Source organism: Herpailurus yagouaroundi, unplaced genomic scaffold, assembly GCF_014898765.1.
Source record: "Herpailurus yagouaroundi ecotype Mexico unplaced genomic scaffold, PumYag 219, whole genome shotgun sequence".
NCBI lineage: Eukaryota > Metazoa > Chordata > Mammalia > Carnivora > Felidae > Herpailurus > Herpailurus yagouaroundi.
The window spans coordinates 1015106-1036266 of NW_024412450.1; the positions used below are offsets into that span (position 1 = coordinate 1015106).

Here is a 21161-nt window from a genome sequence, read left to right on the forward strand (position 1 = left end):
CCCACCCACATCTCCTCTTGTAATCATCAGTTTCCTCTCTATAGTTTTTTTTTTTTAATTTTTTTTCAATGTTTATTTATTTTTGGGACAGAGAGAGACAGAGCATGAACGGGCGAGGGGCAGAGAGAGAAGGAGACACAGAATAGGAAACAGGCTCCAGGCTCTGAGCCATCAGCCCAGAGCCCGACGCGGGGCTCGAACTCACGGACTGCGATATCGTGACCTGGCTGAAGTCGGACGCTTAACCGACTGCGCCACCCAGGCGCCCCAATTCCTCTCTATAGTTAAGAGTCTATTTGTTGGTTTGCTTCTTTCTCTCTCTCTCTCTTTTTTCATTATGCTCCTTTGTTTCATTTATTAAATGTTTGTTTCTTAAATATGAGTGAATTTATATGTTATTTTGTCTTTCTCTGACTGATGTATTTCACTTAGCATAATACTCTAACTCCATCTACATCATTGCAGATGACAAGATTTCCTTCTTTATCACGGCCAAATAATATTCCATTATATATATACACCCCATCTTTATCTGTTCATTATGTGATGGATGGACATTTTCCACAGAATTTTGATTACATTTTCCCAATGATATTTCAGCCTTAAGTGTGGATGTTAAAGATAATTAAAAAAAAACTTTACCTTGCATTCATCATCTAGTTTACAATTTATTTATTGAAAGATATTTTAGTACTTAATTGGAATATTTGCTATCATACAGAATCAAGTTTTGTCTCTAGAGTCCATAAATACCCGTTTTCTTTTTTTTTTTTAATATATGAAATTTATTGTCAAATTGGTTTCCATACAACACCCAGTGCTCATCCCAAAAGGTGCCCTCCTTAATACCCATCACCCACCCTCTCCTCCCTCCCACCCCACATCAGCCCTCAGATTGATCTCAGTTCTCAACAGTCTCTTATGCTTTGGCTCTCTCCCACTCTAACCTTTTTTTTTTTTTTTCCTTCCCCTCCCCCATGGGTTCCTGTTCAGTTTCTCAGGATCCACACAAGAGTGAAACCATATGGTATCTGTCTTTCTCTGTATGGCTTATTTCACTTAGCATCACACTCTCCAGTTCCATCCACGTTGCTACAAAAGGCCATATTTCATTCTTTCTCATTGCCACATAGTATTCCATTGTGTATATAAACCACAATTTCTTTTCCATTCATCAGTTGGACATTTAGGCTCTTTCCATCATTTGGCTATTGTTGAGAGTGCTGCTATGAACATTGGGGTACAAGTGCCCCTATGCATCAGTACTCCTGTATCCCTTGGATAAATTCCTAGCAGTGCTATTGCTGGGTCATAGGGTAGGTCTATTTTTAATTTTCTGAGGAACCTCCACATTGCTTTCCAGAGCGGCTGCACCAATTTGCATTCCCACCAACAGTGCAAGAGGGTTCCCGTTTCTCCACATCCTCTCCAGCATCTATAGTCTCCTGATTTGTTCATTTTGGCCACTCTGACTGGCGTGAGGTGATTCCTGAGTGTGGTTTTGATTTGTATTTTCCTGAGAAGGAGCGACGCTGAACATCTTTTCATGTGCCTGTTGGCCATCCGGATGTCTTCTTTAGAGAAGTGTCTATTCATGTTTTCTGCCCATTTCTTCACTGGGTTATTTGCTTTTCGGGTGTGGAGTTTGGTGAGCTCTTTATAGATTTTGGATACTAGCCCTTTGTCTGATATGTCATTTGCAAATATCTTTTCCCATTCCGTTGATTGCCTTTTGTTTTGTTGGTTGTTTCCTTTGCTGTGCAGAAGCTTTTTATCTTCATAAGGTCCCAGTAATTCACTTTTGCTTTTAATTCCCTTGCCTTTGGGGATGTGTCGAGTAAGAGAGTGCTACGGCTGAGGTCAGAGAGGTCTTTTCCTGCTTTCTCCTCTAAGGTTTGGATGGTTTCCTGTCTCACATTCAGGTCCTTTATCCATTTTGAGTTTATTTTTGTGAATGGTGTGAGAAAGTGGTCTAGTTTCAACCTTCTGCATGTTGCTGTCCAGTTCTCCCAGCACCATTTGTTAAAGAGACTGTCTTTTTTCCATTGGATGTTCTTTCCTGCTTTGTCAAAGATGAGTTGGCCATATGTTTGTGGGTCTAGTTCTGGGGTTTCTATTCTATTCCATTGGTCTATGTATCTGTTTTTGTGCCAATACCATGCTGTCTTGATGATGACAGCTTTGTAGTAGAGGCTAAAGTCTGGGATTGTGATGCCTCCTGCTTTGGTCTTCTTCTTCAAAATTGCTTTGGCTATTCGGGGCCTTTTGTGGTTCCATATGAATTTTAGGATTGCTTGTTCTAGTTTCGAGAAGAATGCTGGTGCAATTTTGATTGGGATTGCATTGAATGTGTAGATAGCTTTGGGTAGTATTGACATTTTGACAATATTTATTCTTCCAATCCATGAGCAGGGAATGTCTTTCCATTTCTTTAAATCTTCTTCAATTACCTTCATAAGCTTTCTATAGTTTTCAGCATACAGATCCTTTACATCTTTGGTTAGATTTATTCCTAGGTATTTTATGCTTCTTGGTGCAATTGTGAATGGGATCAGTTTCTTTATTTGTCTTTCTGTTGCTTCATTGTTAGTGTATAAGAATGCAACTGATTTCTGTACATTGATTTTGTATCCTGCAACTTTGCTGAATTCATGTATCAGTTCTAGCAGACTTTTGGTGGAGTCTGTCGGATTTTCCATGTATAATATCATGTCATCTGCAAAAAGCGAAGGCTTGACTTCATCTTTGCCAATTTTGATGCCTTTGATTTCCTTTTGTTGTCTGATTGCTGATGCTAGAACTTCCAGCACTATGTTAAACAACAGCGGTGAGAGTGGGCATCCCTGTCGTGTTCCTGATCTCAGGGAAAAAGCTCTCAGTTTTTCCCCATTGAGGATGATGTTAGCTGTGAGCTTTTCATAAGTGGCTTTTATGATGTGTAAGTATGTTCCTTCTATGCCGACTTTCTCAAGGGTTCTTATTAAGAAAGGGTGCTGGATTTTGTCAAAGGCCTTTTCTGCATCGATTGACAGAATCATATGGTTCTTCTCTTTTCTTTTATTAATGTGATGTATCACGTTGATTGATTTGCGAATGTTGAACCAGCCCTGCATCCCAGGAATGAATCCCACTTGATCATGGTGAATAATTCTTTTTATATGCTGTTGAATTCAATTGGCTAGTATCTTTTTGAGAATTTTTGCATCCATATTCATCAGGGATATTGGCCTGTAGTTCTCTTTTTTTACTGGGTCTCTATCTGGTTTAGGAATCAAAGTAATACTGGCTTCATAGAATGAGTCTGGAAGTTTTCCTTCCCTTTCTCTTTCTTGGAATAGCTTGAGAAGGATAGGTATTATCTCTGCTTTAAACGTCTGGTAGAACTCCCCTGGGAAGCCATCTGGTCCTGGACTCTTATTTGTTGGGAGATTTTTGATAACCGATTCAATTTCTTCGCTGGTGATGGGTCTGTTCAAGCTTTCTATTTCCTCCTGATTGAGTTTTGGAAGAGTGTGGGTGTTCAGGAATTTGTCCATTTCTTCCAGCTTGTCCAGTTTGTTGGCATATAATTTTTCATAGTATTCCCTGATAATTGTTTGTATCTCTGAGGGATTGGTTGTAATCATTCCATTTTCATTCATGATTTTATCTATTTGGGTCATCTCCCGTTTCTTTTTGAGAAGCCTGGCTAGAGGTTTGTCAATTTTGTTTATTTTTTCAAAAAACCAACTCTTGGTTTCGTTGATCTGCTCTACAGTTTTTTTAGATTCTATATTGTTTATTTCTGCTCTGATCTTTATTATTTCTCTTCTTCTGCTGGGTTTAGGCTGCCTTTGCTGTTCTGCTTCTATTTCCTTTAGGTGTGCTGTTAGATTTTGTATTTGGGATTTTTCTTGTTTCTTGAGATAGGCCTGGATTGCAATGTATTTTCCTCTCAGGACGGCCTTCGCTGCGTCCCAAAGCGTTTGGATTGTTGTATTTTCATTTTCGTTTGTTTCCATATATTTTTTAATTTCTTCTCGAATTGCCTGGTTGACCCACTCATTCGTTAGTAGGGTGTTCTTTAACCTCCATGCTTTTGGAGGTTTTCCAGACTTTTTTCTGTGGTTGATTTCAAGCTTCATAGCATTGTGGTCTGAAAGTATGCATGGTATGATTTCAATTCTTGTAAACTTATGAAGGGCTGTTTTGTGACCCAGTATATGATGTATCTTGGAGAATGTTCCATGCGCACTCGAGAAGAAAGTATATTCTGTTGCTTTGGGATGCAGAGTTCTCAATATATCTGTCAAGTCCATCTGATCCAATGTCTCATTCAGGGCCCTTGTTTCTTTATTGACCGTGTGTCTAGATGATCTATCCATGTCTGTAAATGGAGTGTTAAAGTCCCCTGCAATTACCACATTCTTATCGATAAGGTTGCTTATGTTTATGAGTAATTGTTTTATATATTTGGGGGCTCCGGTATTCGGTGCATAGACATTTATAATTGTTAGCTCTTCCTGATGGATAGACCCTGTCACTATTATATAATGTCCTTCTTCATCTCTTGTTACAGCCTTTAATTTAAAGTCTAGTTTGTCTGATATAAGTATGGCTACTCCAGCTTTCTTTTGGCTTCCAGTAGCATGATAAATTGTTCTCCATCCCCTCACTCTCAATCTAAAGGTGTCCTCAGGTCTAAAATGAGTCTCTTGTAGACAGCAAATAGATGGGTCTTGTTTTTTTATCCATTCTGATACCCTCTGTCTTTTGGTTGGCGCATTTAATCCATTTACATTCAGTGTTATTATAGAAAGATACGGGTTTAGAGTCATTGTGATGTCTGTATGTTTTATGCTTGTAGTGATGTCTCTGGTACTTTGTCTCACAGGGTCCCCCTTAGGATCTCTTGTAGGGCTGGTTTAGTGGTGACAAATTCCTTCAGTTTTTGTTTGTTTGGGAAGACCTTTATCTCTCCTTCTATTCTAAATGACAGACTTGCTGGATAAAGGATTCTCGGCTGCATATTTTTTCTGTCTAGCACCCTGAAAATCTCGTGCCAATTCTTTCTGGCCTGCCAAGTTTCAAAAGAGAGATCAGTCACGAGTCTTATAGGTCTCCCTTTATATGTGAGGGCACGTTTACCCCTTGCTGCTTTCAGAATTTTCTCTTTATCCTTGTATTTTGCCAGTTTCACTATGATATGTTGTGCAGAAGATCGATTCAAGTTACGTCTGAAGGGAGTTCTCTGTGCCTCTTGGATTTCAATGCCTTTTTCCTTCCCACTTCAGGGAAGTTCTCAGCTATTATTTCTTCAAGTACCCCTTCAGCACCTGTCCCTCTCTCTTCCTCCTCTGGGATACCAATGATGCGTATATTATTTCTTTTTAGTGTATCACTTAGTTCTCTAATTTTCCCCTCATACTCCTGGATTTTTTTTATCTCTCTTTTTCTCAGCTTCCTCTTTTTCCATAACTTTATCTTCTAGTTCACCTGTTCTCTCCTCTGCCTCTTCAAAATGAGCCGTGGTGGGTTCCATTTTGTTTTGCATTTCGTTTAAAGTGTTTTTCAGCTCCTCATGACTGTTCCTTAGTCCCTTGATCTCTGTAGCAAGAGATTCTCTGCTGTCAGCTATACTGTTTTCAAGCCCAGCGATTAATTTTATGACTTATTCTAAATTCACTTTCTGTTATATTATTTAAATCCTTTTTGATCAGCTCATTAGCTGATGTTATTTCCTGGAGATTCTTCTGAGGGGAATTCTTCCGCTTGGTCATTTTGGATAGTCCCTGGCGTGGTGAGGACCTGCAGGGCACTTCCCCTGTGCTGTGGTGTATAACTGGAGTTGGTGGGCGAAGCCGCAGTCAGACCTGATGTCTGCCCCCAGCCCACCGCTGGGGCCACAGTCAGACTGGTGCCTGCCTTCTCTTCCCCTCTCCTAGGGGCGGGATTCACTGTGGGGTGGGGTGGCCTGTTTGGGCTACTTGCACACTGCCAGGCTTGTGATGCTGGGGATCTGGCGTCTTAGCTGGGGTGGGTAGGCAAGGTGCACAGGGGCAGGAGGGGCAGGCTTAGCTTGCGTCTCCTTAGGTGATCCACTTCAGGAGGGGCCCTGTGGCAGCAGGAGGGAGTCAGATCCGCTGCCGGAGGTTTGGCTCCGCAGAAGCACAGAGTTGGGTGTTTGCGCGGAGCGAGCAAGTTCCCTGGCAGGAACTGGTTCTCTTTGGGATTTTGGCTGGGGGATGGGCGGGGAAGATGGCGCTGGCGAGCGCCTTTGTTCCCCACCAAACTGAGCTCTGTGGTCCGGGGGCTCAGCAGCTTTCCTTCCCTTTGTCCTCCAGCCTTCCCGCTTTCTGAGCAGAGCTGGTAACTTATGACCTCCCAGCCGCTAAGTCGCGCTTGCTGTCGGAACACAGTCCGTCAGGCCCCTCCGCTTTTTGCAAGCCAGACTCGGGGGCTCTGCTTGGGCGGCGAGCCGCCCCTCCCGGGATCCGCCCCGGCTCCCTCCCACCAGTCCGTGGAGCGCGCACCGCCTCGCCGCCCTTCCTACCCTCTTCCGTGGGCCTCTCGTCTGCGCTTGGCTCCGGCGACTCCATTCTGCTAATCCTCTGGTGGTTTTCTGGGTTATTTAGGCAGGTGTAGGTGGAATCTAAGTGATCAGCAGGACGCGCGGTGAGCCCAGTGTCCTCCTACGCTGCCATCTTCCGGAATCGGTCTAAATACCCATTTTCTATCCTTTGCATTATGTCTATGATTCTAAGGATCAGTGATTACCAGAGATTAATAGGAAATTTCAACTTGGTTGGAATGAACTTGGTGTTTCCACATTGCTGTAAAGATAAAAGAGCAATAACATATGGGTAGGGAATTTTAAAAATCATGACATGAGGAAATTGCATAAACAATTGCATAGAACAAAATAATAGAGAATAATCACTTTTTTGACATTATATTAGAAGAGTGGGTTTACTAACATGTCACACTATCATTATTATCAGGACACTATAAAAGAAACCATCCTGATCATTTCAGAATTTTCCATTGTAGCCCGCAGTTTGTGACTAACATTTAGCAGAAAAAACATTTACTTTCCCCCCAAATATCTGAAAGTGTCGTTTTGTCATAATATTTAAAAAAGTGATTCTGCATTGCCCTTTGTTGAATGATCTAGTTTATATTGAATTGAGAGAGTTATATAACCTGCTTGGCAGATGTCATATTGAATGATACAAATTTGCTTCTAATGTTGGAAGAACACTAGATGGAAGGAGAGATGGATAAGTGTATGAATTGAAAATGAATTAATTGATGATTCAGTTAAAATCAGTATTTAAAAAAATGTTTATTTATTTTGAGAGAGAGAGCAAGCGAAGAGCAAGCATGGGGGTGGGGGGTGGAGAAAGAATATGAAACAGGCTCTGTCCTGTCAGTACAGAGGCTGACATGGGGCTTGAACCCATTAACTGTGAGATCATGACCTGAGCTGAAATCAAGATTAAGACACTCAAATGACTGAGCCGCCCAAGTGCCTCTAAAATCAGTATTTATCCCAGAGTACTATGACAATTCTTTATTTGAATGGTCATCTGGTTTATGTTACACTTCATTAGAAGCCAGAGGGGATGTAATGTAGATACTGCCTCAACTGTGAAGAGGTCACAAAATGGCAGGAAACAAAAATGTTTTAAAATAATAATAAAGGCTAAAAAATGAGAATTGTTCTTTTAGTGGCATACACAGAATTCTATATGGGATACAAAGGATTTTTGAGAAAGTATTGGAATCTATGGGATCACAATTTCATGGAGGTGTGGTATTTCAGCTGACTGCTGAAGAATGGGAAAGAAAGAGGTAGAGGATATATTAAGTCACAGGAAGTGACATTGGTTGGTTAGTAAGTCTAGGGTTAGCCCATGGGGTGTCTTGAACTCTTCACCAATTATTTAAAAGCAGCAGCACTGCATAGAGTTTAAGAGAAAATGTCTGGGTCATACAGAATTGTTTCCATGCCATTTCTCAACTGTTGTCAGCAACTGAGTAATCCAGGAAGCTGACTCTGAGTTGTAGTTGGTCTACAAGACACATGGAGGGCCTGGGAATTGTGGAAGGGAAGAGAATTGGGCAGAGGGAGAATTTGCACTGTTAAGTAGGCTCAGTAATAGCCTTGGCCCTACCCCATGGGAATATCTGGTGCTAAAATGTCCTATCAGACTTGTGTTGGGCAGAAATGTCTGCTCTTTTATACCCTCTTTGACCAGCTATTGGGTGTGGGCTGCCTATGGGAGGATTAACTTGGAAGGCATGTAGATTTGTTGCCCTCCTTGTCCTCTCTCTTCAGCTTGGCTTGGGCTCATTCAAACCCTGGTGGTCCCTGGGTTTAGGTCCAACAAGAAAGGAGGCCCGAAGTGTGCAAGTGCTCTTGAAACCTGTGGTTGGGTCACATTTATTATAGTTCTTTTTGCCAAAACATGTCACATGTTCAACCCAGGTTCAAGGGGGTGGCCAAACCTCTAGGTTTGGGACCATGTGGGTGCCTTTAAGAAGGACACAAATAGTTAATATCGTGGTAAGGACACTAAACTCACAACATTAATCAGCCTCATTGATGTGTCTGCTTTACCATTTAAAAATATTTTCCCTTACCCTCAAACCGTTCATTTAAAACTTACAGCTAACACTCACACACTTCTTTTTCTGAAGCAGAAATGATCACAAACTTTCTGCATTTAAAAGAGATTGTTTTGCAGATGTTATCAGAATAAGAACAGAGAAAAAATTTTAAGGGGAAAGTCATAGAAAAAGTATGATAATGGGAGTACCGGGTTGGCTCAATGGGCATCCGACTTTGGCTCAGTTCATGATCTCAGTTTGTGAGTTTGAGCCTTGGGTTGGGCTCTGTGCTGACAGGTCAGGGACTGAAGCCTGCCTTGGATTCTGTGTCTCCTTCTCTCTCTGTCTGCCCCCTCCCCCATTCCTGTGCTCTTTCTCAAATGTAAATAATGTAAATAAGCATTAAAAAAATAGCCATCCTCCCTCCCCATTAAAAATATATGATACTGTGCAACAGTTAAATACAATCTGGTTTCACTCTTATGTGGATCCTGAGAAACTCAACAGGAACCCATGGGGGAGGGGAAGGAAAAAAAAAAAAAGAGGTTAGAGTGGGAGAGAGCGAAAGCATAAGAGACTGTTGAGAACTGAGAGCAAACTGAGGGTTGATGGGGGGTGGGAGGGAGGAGAGGGTGGATGATGGGTATTGAGGAGGGCACCTTTTGGGATGAGCACTGGGTGTTGTATGGAAACCAATTTGACAATAAATTTCATATATAAAAAAAAAATAAATACAATCTGTAGTTAATGCTGCTGTTTTCAAAAAGAAAAAAATTACAAAATGTAAGAAACCATGTACCAATTTTTCTTAATAAATAACAAGACTTTTTCAAACCAGTTATGTGCATTCCAGCAGTAAACAGTAAGAGATGTGGGCAAGGGTCAGGTGGAAGCTATTGTCAGAAAAGGAAATATAAATAGCCCTCAAGCATGTGTAACTGGGTTCTACTTCTCTTAAAATTGATTTGTAAGCTAAGACGATTAGACTCCGTTTTTCTTGGGTCCTCCTGGCAGGTATTTTAGGGCAGGCAGTGGGGAGAAGCCAGGCTTGAGAGACCATGAGGAAACAGGCTTTCTGGGAGAGATGCCAGAATGTGATTGATGTAAACATATGAGGATCAATTTCTTAACATCAATCAGATACAGAAACACACAAAGATTTTAATCATGAATATTTGTACTTCCAGGAAATAATTTTATAGACATACCTGCATGATGTACAAAACCCTGAGCTCGGTGTTGCTTATAATGTGAAAAAATGGGGATGGATCAAAATCTTCAATGGGAACATGCAAATATATGTAGGTGAACTCCTAGAAATGAATAAAGTTGATTAATGAGCAGTGATAAGGAAGATGACCAAATATCATGATAAGGTAATTAAAACCAACTTGCAGATCTCCATATGTGGTGTGCTTCCTCTTGTAGTGTATGCGCAGGGCATGCTGTACCTATGCAGACAATGGCAATGGTTGTCTTTGGGACATAAGACTAGGGTTTGAGGGTGTGGGACTTTCATTTTCACTTTCTAATTTGAATGTTTAAAAAACCCTGTATGTATTACAAGGAGATAGAGTTTCAAAAGTAAACTTAAAAATTTAGTTGATTTTTCTATTTAGATTTGGCCACCAAATAATTTGAATTCCACAAGGTAAATGATATTTTTAAATCTCATTTCCCCCATTCAATTGTTTTTTATAAAAAATTTTTAATGGTTATTTATTTTTGAGAGAGAGAGAGAATGCAAGCAGGGGAAGGGCAGAGAGAGGGAGACACAGAATCTGAAGTAGGCTCCAGGTTCTGAGGTGTTAACACAGAGCCCAACATGGGGTTTGAACTCACAAATTGTGAGACCATGACCTGAGCTGAAGTTGAACCCTTAACCAACTAAGCCACCCAAGGGCCCCTGCCCCCATTCAATTTAATGTAACCAACTAACCTGGTTAATGGGGCCTGAGATTTTGTCTTTGACATGCCCCCACCCCCCGACCCCCACTGACTTCCTGACATCTTTGCTTCCTAGAAACTCAGGTTTCTTATCCGTAGGAAGACCATCACAGAATTCAACACATGACCTTACTGATTTCTTGCAACGTATAAAATATTTAGCAGGTATAATAGTGCCCTTTTTACAACAACATTTAAATTTAAAAAAATGAACTGTTTTTCAAAGGGCAAACACCAAAACTTCTGGGGTGCTGGATGCAAATAAGAATTGGATGATAAAATTCAGGATAGTTTCTATTAGGTTGTGTGTGCTTTATTTAAGATGCAATCTTGGCACTACCAAAATATTTACTCACACACAGAAGATACAGGTCTGTTGAAAAGTCTATTTTTTTCCTGCTTTAAAATTCATGGTTTTAGGGCCTCCTGGGTACCTCAGTTGGTTAAGTGTCTGACTCTCAATCTCAGCTCAGACCATGATTTTATTTTTTGTTTTGTTTCCCTTTTTAATTAAAATATAATTAACATACAGTGTTACATTAGTTTCAGGTGTACAATATAATAATCCAACAATTTGTACATTTCTTAGTGCTTTTCAGGATTAGTGTACTCTTAATTTCCTTTTTCTATTTCACCAATCCCCTCCCTCACTTTCCTTCTGGCAACCACCTGTTTGTTTTCTGTACTTAAGAGTCTTTTTTTTTTGTAGTCTCCTTTTTTTTCTTATTTGTTTTGTTTCTTAAATTCCACATATGAGTGAAATCATATGGCATTAGACTTGTTTCACTTAACATTATTCTCTCTAGGTCCATCCATGGTGTTGCAAATGGCAAGATACCATTCTTTTTTTATGGTGGAGAACTTGAATAGATATTTTTCCAAAGATGACATACAGATAGCCAGCAGACACATGTAAAAAATGGTCAAATATCACTCATCATCAGGGAAATGCAAATCAAATCTACAATGACATATCACCTTCAACTGACATAATAGCTAAAATAAAAAAAGATAAATAACAAGTGTTGATGAGAATGTGGAGAAAGTGGAACCCTCATGCATCACTGGTGGGAATGCAAACTGGGGCAGCCACTGTGGAAAACATTATGAAGTTTCCTCAAAAAGTTAAAAATAGAAATAGCATATGATCCAGTAATTGCACTACTGAGTATTTACCCAAAGAAAACAAAGATACTTTTTCCCCATTAAATCCAGTCTAGTTAACATGCAGGATTACATTAGTTTCAGGTGTACAATGTAGTGACTTAGCAATTCCATACATCATCAGTACTCATCAAAACAAGTGCAAAAAAAAAGAAATGGCAAAAAATACTAATTCAAAAAGATATGTCCACCCCTATATTTAATGCAGCACTTTTTTTTTGCAATAGTCAAAGATGGAAATAGCCCAAGTGTCTATCAATAGATGAGTGGATAAGGAAGATGTGGTATAGATATGTATGAACATATATACATGCCATGAAATATTACTCAGCCATTAAAAAGTGTATGGTCCTAGATTTAGGAGGCAGACTAGATAAAAAAATACATGGATGTGTAAAAGTTCAGGTAATTCTATGATTGATGGATGAATGCATCTAATCAATACAAACCGCATTCTGCACTTAAGTGAAATAACATGTTGTTTGTCTTTCTCTGACTTATTTCATGTAGCATTATACCCTCCACGTCCATCCATGTTGTTGTGAATGGCAATATTTCCATCTAAAAACCCAAAGGAACAAATGATTCTAGAAAAAAGAGTTATAAATACAGAGAACAAACTGATGGTTACCAGAAGGGCTGGTAGGGGGGTGGTGAAAGAGGAGAAGGGGATTAAGATAAAAAAATAAATATGTCACAGAGATGAAGAGTACAGCAAAGGGAATAGAGTCAATAATATTGTAATAACATTTTATTGTGGCAGATGGTGACTACACTTAGCATGGTAAGCATTTAATAATGTATATGATTGTCGAATCACTATGTTGAACACCTGAAACTAATATCACATGTCAACTATGGTTTAAAAAAAAAACATTCCAGAGTTTTGGCCACTTGTATTTTTCTTGCCTTTTATCTTTCCTCTCAGTTAAAAATAAACAGAGTTGCTCATTAATGCCTGAATAACCACATTATTTACCCTCATAGGGCAGTTATGATCTAAAAGCTTAGTGAGGAATGACCATGGCACTGTGGTTTGATTTATTGATGGCGGTCTCACTATGTTGTGAGAAATTGTAGACCTGTTGCTCATCCTTTCTCCCAGAATGGTGTGATATCTCTGTGTACCTGCTGAAAGAGAAGTGTTTGTTGTTTAAAGTTAGAAAAGTAGTTAGGGAAAAGTATTCACTTCTTCCTAAGTAGAAGGCAGACCCTTGGGATCTCATTATTGAGCTGACTGAGTACAGGGGCTGACAGTGAGGAGCTCATTTTCTCTTGGTCCCCATGGACTCTGTCATACTCAGAAGAAAGACCTGGGGACGTGTTTTGTCCCCATGCTCCGTATAGCTATTGGAGTTTCCAATATTTCATTTCTGTTCACACAGTGATGTAATCTCTGGGGTCATCTACTTCAGGGAAGAGACAATTAAGGACTATTTATTGTTGAAGGCTAAGTGAATAGGTCATAATCCTGCTTGAGTCTTGCCCCTTGTGGACCCTGCCCTGAGCAGTGGGGCCACTGGGCTATCTCCTCAATGCTGCTGCCACCTCAGTCCTCAGACGTTGTAGGTAATCAGCATCATTTACTCCCCCAGTGCTGGAACAATCCTAACATTTGAATGGAAGCATAAAAAGACCCCAGATAGCTGAAGCAGCCCTCAAAAAACCAAAGCAAAGCTGGAGGCCTCACAATTCCAGACTCCAAGTTACCTTATAAAAGCTGTAGTGATCAAAGCAGTATGAATATATGGGAAAGTGGGGTGGGGGGGGGTGGGGAAGAAAAGTAAACACACTATAGAGGCTTGCTTTTTTAAAAAATTAGTTAACATAAAGTGCAATATTAGCTTCAGGAGTAGAATTCGGTGATTCATCACTTACATACAACAAACACCCAGTGCTCATCACAACAAATACCCTTCTTTTTTTTTTTTTTTTTTTAATTTCTTTTCAACGTTTATTTATTTTTGGGACAGAGAGAGACGAGCATGAACGGGGGAGGGGCAGAGAGAGAGGGAGACACAGAATCGGAAACAGGCTCCAGGCTCTGAGCCATCAGCCCAGAGCCCGACGCGGGGCTCGAACTCACGGACCGCGAGATCGTGACCTGGCTGAAGTCGGACGCTTAACCGACTGCGCCACCCAGGCGCCCCGACAAATACCCTTCTTAATACCCATCACTCATCTAGCCCATCTCCCACCCACCTCCTTCCATCAACCCTCAGTTTGTTCTCTATCATTAAGAGTCTCTTGTGGTTTGTTTCCCTCTCTTCTCTTCCCACCTTCCCATATGGTCATCTGTTTTGTTTCTCAAATTCCATAGATGAGTGAAATCATGTGGTGTTTGTCTTTCTCTGATAGACTGACTTTACTTCTCATAATACATACTAACTCCATCCACGTCATTGAAAATGGCAAGATTTAATTCCTTTTGATGGCTGAGGAATGTGTGTACACACACACACACACACACACACACACACACACACCACATCTTCTTTATCCATTCATCTGGGGATAGACATATGTGCTCTCTCCATAGTTTGGCTATTGTTGATAATGCTGTCATAACCACTGGGGTTCATGTCCCTTTCAAATCAGTATTTTTGTATCCTTTGGTAATTACCTAGTAGTGCAATTTCTAGATTGTAGGGCAGTTTTATTTTTAGTGTATTGAGGAATCTCCATACCGTTTTCCAGAGTGGCTGCACCAGTTTGCATTCCCACCAACAGTGCACGAGGGTTCCCCTTTCTCCACATCCTCACCAATACCTGTTGTCTCTTGTGTTAATTTTAGCCATTCTTACAGGTGTGAGGTGGTGTCTCATTGTGGTTTTGATTTGTATTTCCCTGATGATGAGTGATGTTGAACATTTTTTCATGTGTCTGTTAGCCATCTGGATGTCTTCTTTGAAAAAGTGTCTATTCATGTCTTCTGCCCATTGCTTTACTGGATTATTTGTTTTTTGGGTGTATTGTGTTGATAAGTTCTTTATAGATTTTGGATACTAACCCTTTATCTGACATGTCACTTGCAAATATCTTCTCCCATTCTGTAGACTGCCTTTTAATTTTGTTGATTGTTTCCTTCATTGTGGAGAAGCTATTTATGTTGATGATGTCTCAATAATTCACTTTTGCTTTTATTTCCTTGCCTCTGGAGATGTGTCTTGTATGAAGTTTCTATGGCCGAAGTCAAAGAGGTTGCTACTCATTTTCTCCTATAGAATTTTGAAGATTTTCTGCCCACATTTAGGCCTTTCATTCATTTTGAATTTATTTTTGTGTGGAGTGAAAGAAAGTGGTCTAGAAAGTCCCTGTCCTATTTTCCCAGCACCATTTGCTGAAGAGAATGTCTTTTTTCCTTTGGATACTCTTTCCTGCTTTGTTGAAGATTAGTTGGCTATACATTTGTGCATCCACTTCTGGGCTCTCTATTCTGTTCCATTGATCCCTGTGTCTGTTTTTGTGCCAGTAGCATACTGTCCTCATGATTACAGCTTTGTAATAGAGCTTGAAGTCATAATTGTGATGCCTCCACCTTTCTTTTCTTTTTCAGCATTACTTTGGCTATTCAGGGTCCTTTGTGGTTACACACAAATTTTTGATTTGTTCTAGCTCTGAGAAGAATATTGGTTTATTTTGATTGGGATTGCATTGAATGTGTAGGTTGTTTTGGGTAGTATCCACAGTTTAACAATATTTGTTCTTCAAATCCATGAGCATGGAATGTTGTTCCATTTCTTTCTGTCTTCTTCAATTTCTTTCATAGGCTTTCTATAGTTTTAAGAGCACAGATCTTTGATCTCTTTGGTTAGATTTATTCATAGGCATCTTATGGTTTTTGGTGCAATTACAAATGTGATTGATTCCTTGATTTCTCTTTGGCTGCTTTATTATTGGTGTATAGAAATCAACTGATTTCTCTATTTTATATCCTGTGACTTTGCTGAATTTATGTATCAGATCTTGCCATTTTTTGGTGTAGGCTTTCGAGTTTTCCATGTAGGGTATCATGTCATCTGTGAAGAGTGCAAATTTGCCTTCTTCCTTGCCAATTTGGATTCCTTTTGTTTCCTTTTGATGTCTCATTGCTGAGACTAGGACTTCCAGTACTGTGTTGAACAACAGTGGTGAGAGAGGACATCCCTGTCATGTTCCTGATCTTATGGGGAAAGCTCTCAGTTTTTCACCATTGAGGATAATATTAGCTGTGGGTCTTTCATATATGGCCTTCAAGATGTTGAGGTATGTTCCTTCTATCCCTAACGTCTTGAGTTTTTAATCAAGAAAGGATGCTGTATTTTGGCAAATGCTTTTTCTGCATTTTTGGAGAATTATATGGTTTTTATCCTTTCTTTTATTAATATGATGCATTATGTTGATTAACCTGTGAATATTGAACCAGGCTTGCAACACAGGAATAATTCCCACTTGTTCGTGGTCAATGGTTCTTTTAATGCACTGTTGAATTTGAATTGCTAGTACATGCTGAGAATTTTTCACCCAGATTCATAAGGGGTATTGGCCTGTAATTCATTTTAGTGGGGTCATTATCTGCCACTCGCTTCTAGTTTTTCAAGTGTCTGTTAAGAAATTTCCAGCTAGCCTTCTGGGTTTTCCCTTATAATTTGAGTTCTTTTATCTTGCTGATTTTAAGATTTTTCTTTTATCACTATATTTTGCAAATTTAATTAGAATACATCTTGGTATTGGTGTGCTTTTGTTGATTTTGATGGGAGTTCTCTGTGCCTCCTCGATTTGGAGGTCTGTTTCCTTCCACAGATTAGGGACGTTTTCAGCTCTTATTTCTTAAACTACACTTTCTGCCTCCTTTTCTCTCTCTTCTTCTGGGACTCCTATAATACAAATGTCATTACATTTGATGAAATCACTGAGTTCTCTAGGTCTATTTTCATGTTCCATAATTCTTTCTCACTTTTGTTCAGCTTCACTCTTTTTCCATTATTTTCTATTGTCACTTATTTATTACTTTGCTTCTTCCAGGATGCTATTCATTTCATCAAACCTGTTTCCCATCTCATTTATTGCATTCTTCTTCTCTGATTGATTTTTTTAACTCTTTTATCTATGTGGTAACGGTCTTCCTGATGCCTTCCATTCTTTCCTCCATCCCAGTGACTATTCTTATGATGGTTGCTTTAAATTCTCTATCAGGCATGTTACTTATATCTGTCTCACTTAGATCACTGGCTGTGACCTTATCTTGTTATTTCATTTGGGATGAATTCCTCTATCTTGACATTCTGTCTAAGTCTCTGCCTCCTTCTCTGTGTTAGAAAAATCATTATGTCTCCTGCTACTGAAAGTAATGTCCTTATAAAGAAGAGTTGTGTAGAAGCCCAGGGCCTGGGGCTTTATTTAGATAAGTGTCTTCAGTATGTGCTGTGTGTGCTCTGCTGTTGTGTTTTGGCCGCTCTAACCTTCAGGCCAGTCATCTGCAGAGGCTCTCCTTGCCTCCTGTGGGCACCGTTTGATCCCTGGCATGAATGTGGTGAGTTTAACTAGGTGGGATCTGGTATGCTTATGAAATGAGACTTGACACCAGCTCCATGAGAACTGAGGCCCTGCAAAACTCTCTGGTCAAGACATGTGGTGGCTCATGCTGGACCTCTGAGGGAGGGGCCTGCCACACTGGGGCTGAGGCAAGCTTGTTTGAGAAGGACCCTCCTGCCAAAGCACAGAGGCATGGGACTTAGTGAGGCAAGTTAGGCAGCCAGCGCCCATGTGGTGCTGTTTCCCATAGGTGGCTCTGTGTCTATGCTGAAGGATGGGGCAACGGAAATGCTGGCCAGTTTATTAGTTCCTAGAGAGGCATCTGCCTGAATGCTTATAGAAGTACTGATTATCTTATAGGGGCTCAATATATTTTAGGGATTTATTCTAATTTAACATAATGGTCTGAGTATATACACTTCTTTCAGGGAAATAAGAGGGAGATTAATTATTTAAAATATTGGTGTATTTTGCAGGACTGATGCAGAAGAAACTTAAGCAAAGGAAAAAAAGAACTAGAGATACACATAAAAACAAACAATTATAGGTATAAAATGTAATGTTTTCCTAAGAGTCCATTGCTCATCTGTTTTTGATGTATTTATTATTGAAGTTAGCAAATGACTTAATATTTCTCCTAATGATATTAAAGATTCTTGTGAAGAGTAAGAACAAACTCTCCAGATATAAGTGTATTGAGTGAGGTGGCTAGACTGTGTACATCAGGCCCATAGAACTTATATCCTCTGTGTGGACCTTTTTGTGGGCTTGTGAACTGTTTCTGGAGGCACCTATGAAAGAGATTTGTGTAGATGAAAGGACATTGACAGCATCCTACCTCACATTATGTTTTATGTGAGGCATTTCTGTGTTATTCTGAGTGGGAAAGTAAAAATTATCCAGTGATCCCTCCTCTTTACATTTTGAGAATTGTGAAGTGACAGAGAAGAAAATATATATGTGATTGATTGCAATGATTAAATAATGGGGTCTTTTAGAGAAAGGTATCAGATCACAGAAAATATCAAAGTTCAATTAAAAACTCATCCAATTTTCTGATAAAAAGCTAACTACTGTATTATGAGAAATGGAAATAAAAAGATTTATTCATTTTATGAGAGTCCACTACAGAAAAATGTACAAATCTACATTTCTCAAACTTTACATAAATTCCATGATTCTATAGATAGAGCTAAGTCAAATCCTAACTAAACTCATAAGAGTCATATTCTTTATCCATTGAGACTGAGACAGTCATGGAATAAATGTTTCATGAATGAATAAGTAATGAATAAGACTCTTTTATTACCTTTTAAGCCCTTTAAGTTGTTTCTTCTCACTTTCTTGTGAGAAATGACTTCAATAACAAAGACCCATTTAGTCAGAATATTGATAAATGTTTGTATGGCATCTCAAGAGATTTGATGTACAAAGTCATTATTTGTACATTACAATGTTATATGCTCCCCACAAAGTAAGTGAAGCCACCCATTCAAGTCTATATTTCTGAGGATGAAAGCACTAGCATAGAAAATACAAAACCAGATAAACAAAACAGTTCCTATCGGTCTTTAGCATAAATCATGTACATTCAAGTTTATATTTAGAGCCTCTTTGTGTTATATTAAAAACAAAAATAAAAATTCCTGTTTACCCTCAAGATATGCAAATGGTTAGAGTCATAAAAGAGCTAAGTAGGATGGGTATAGTATTGTTTGCATCCACAGAATATTCATATGCACCAACTATTCTATTAATTGTCTCTATGATCTAGGAATTACTTGCCTCAGTAGAAATTGAAGACAGATTCCCACCAACAATGCATGAGGGTTCGTTTTTCTCCATATCCTTACGGAAACTTGCTATTTTTTGCATTTTTGATTTTACTTATTCTGACAGATGTAAGGTAATCTCATATTGTGGTTTTAATTTGCATTTCTCTGATGCTTAGTGATGTTGAGCATATTTTCATGTGTGTTGGCTATCTCTCTGTCTTCTTTGGAAAAAGGTATATTAGGGTACTCTGCCTATTTTTAAATCAGATTTTTTTGGTGTTGAGTTGTATAAGTTATTTATAAATTTTGAGTATATCATTTAGATATATCTTCTCCCATTCAGTAGTTTGCCCTCTTGTGTTGTTTATTGTTAACTTTGCTGTCCAAACTCTTTTAGTTTTGTTGTAGTCTCAATAGTTTAATGTTGCTTTTGTTTCTCTGGTCAAAGGAGACATATTTCAAAAAGTGTTTTTGTGGCTGATGCCAAAGGAATTGCTATCCTCATGCACTGTTGGTGGGAATGCAAATTGGTACAGCCACTGTGGAAAACACTATGGAGTTTCCTTGAAAAACTAAAAATAGAAGTACCTTATGATCCAGTAATTCCACTAAAACACTAATTTGAAAAGATATGTGCACCCCTGTTTGCTGCAGCATTATTAATAATAGTCACTATATGGAAGCAACCCAAGTGCCCGTCAATAGATGAATGGATACAGAAGATAGAACAAACAGAATAGAATATTTATCAGCCATAAGAAGAACAAAATCTTGCCACTTGCAATAACATGGTTGGAGCTAGGGCATGTAATGCTAAGTGAAATAAGTCAGAGAAAGACAAATACCATATGATTTTACTCATATGTTGAATTTAGGCATCAAAGCAAATGAACAAACAAATAAAAGAAAGAGATTAAAAAAACAGGCTCTTAAATATAGGGAATTAGTAATTTCTAGAGGGGAGGTGAGTGAGGAGATGGGTGAAATAGATAAAGGGGATTTAAAAAATTACACGTGATGAGCACTGATAAATGTATAGAAATGTTGAGTCATATTGTACACCTGAAACTAAACTATATAACACTGTGTGTTATTTCACTTGAATAAAACAAATAAAGACAATTAGAAAATGGTTTTCATTCTTATCCAGGGTAATACTTTTCTTTGACTTTCCATTCCTCTTCGATTTTGTAGATTCACGGTCAATCTCACCAGCTTCCTCAATGCATTCTTCATGTCCTTGTTCCGCAGGGTATAAATAAGAGGGTTAAGACTTGGAGTGACAATTGTGTAAAAGAGGGTGAGGAACTTTCCCTGGTCTTTGGAAGCACTGTTACCTGGTTGCAGGTACATGTAGATAATAGTTCCATAGAAGATGGACACGACAGTGAGATGAGATCCACAGGTATTAATTGCTTTTTGTTGGCCTTCTTTTGACTTTATTCTCAGCACAGCTTTGGCAATGTAGCCATAGGATATAAGAATAAGGCCGAGTGGTGTAAGGACAAAGACAAAGCCTAAAGCAAAAACAGACATTTCAACTGTTGTGGTGTCTATACATGCTATCTTGACCATAGCTGGCAACTCACACAAGAAATGGTCCAGAAGGTTGTTTCCACATCGAGGCAAATTCAGGGTGAGTGTACATAATAATACAGAACCAGCCAAACTAATGCTCCAGACCGTGATTATCATCTTGAGACAGAGATGTGGGTTCATGATTACCAAATAATGCAGGGGTTTACAAATAGCTGTGAAACGATCATAGGACATAACAGCGAGGAGGAGACACTCAGTGGAACCCAACCACATATAAAGGTAGAGTTGAGTGACACAGCCCACATAGCTGATGGTCTTGTCAGGTCCCCACAAGTTAACGAGCATCTGAGGGATGATGCTGGTTGTGAAACATAGATCCAGGAAAGATAAGTTCCTGAGGAAAAAATACATCGGTGTGTGGAGACGGGAATCCAGGAGAGATGCAAGGATGATGGCTGTGTTACCCACCCACGTAACGAAGTAGAAGAGAGTGACAACTCCTGATAGGACCATCTCCAGTTTGGGATGGTCCGAGAAGCCGAGCAGAATAAAACTCTGCAGAGAAGTGTGATTGTTTTGGCCCATAGTCCTTCAGTGTCCAAATCCTAGAATGAGAAAAGCAGAAGGAGG

General features: G+C 39.3%; 1 pseudogene; it reads right to left on the minus strand.

Moving 5' to 3' along the window:
* Positions 1 to 17925: 17925 nt before the first annotated feature.
* On the minus strand, positions 17926 to 21116 carry LOC121018388 (olfactory receptor 2W1-like; annotated as a pseudogene).
* Positions 21117 to 21161: the final 45 nt, after the last annotated feature.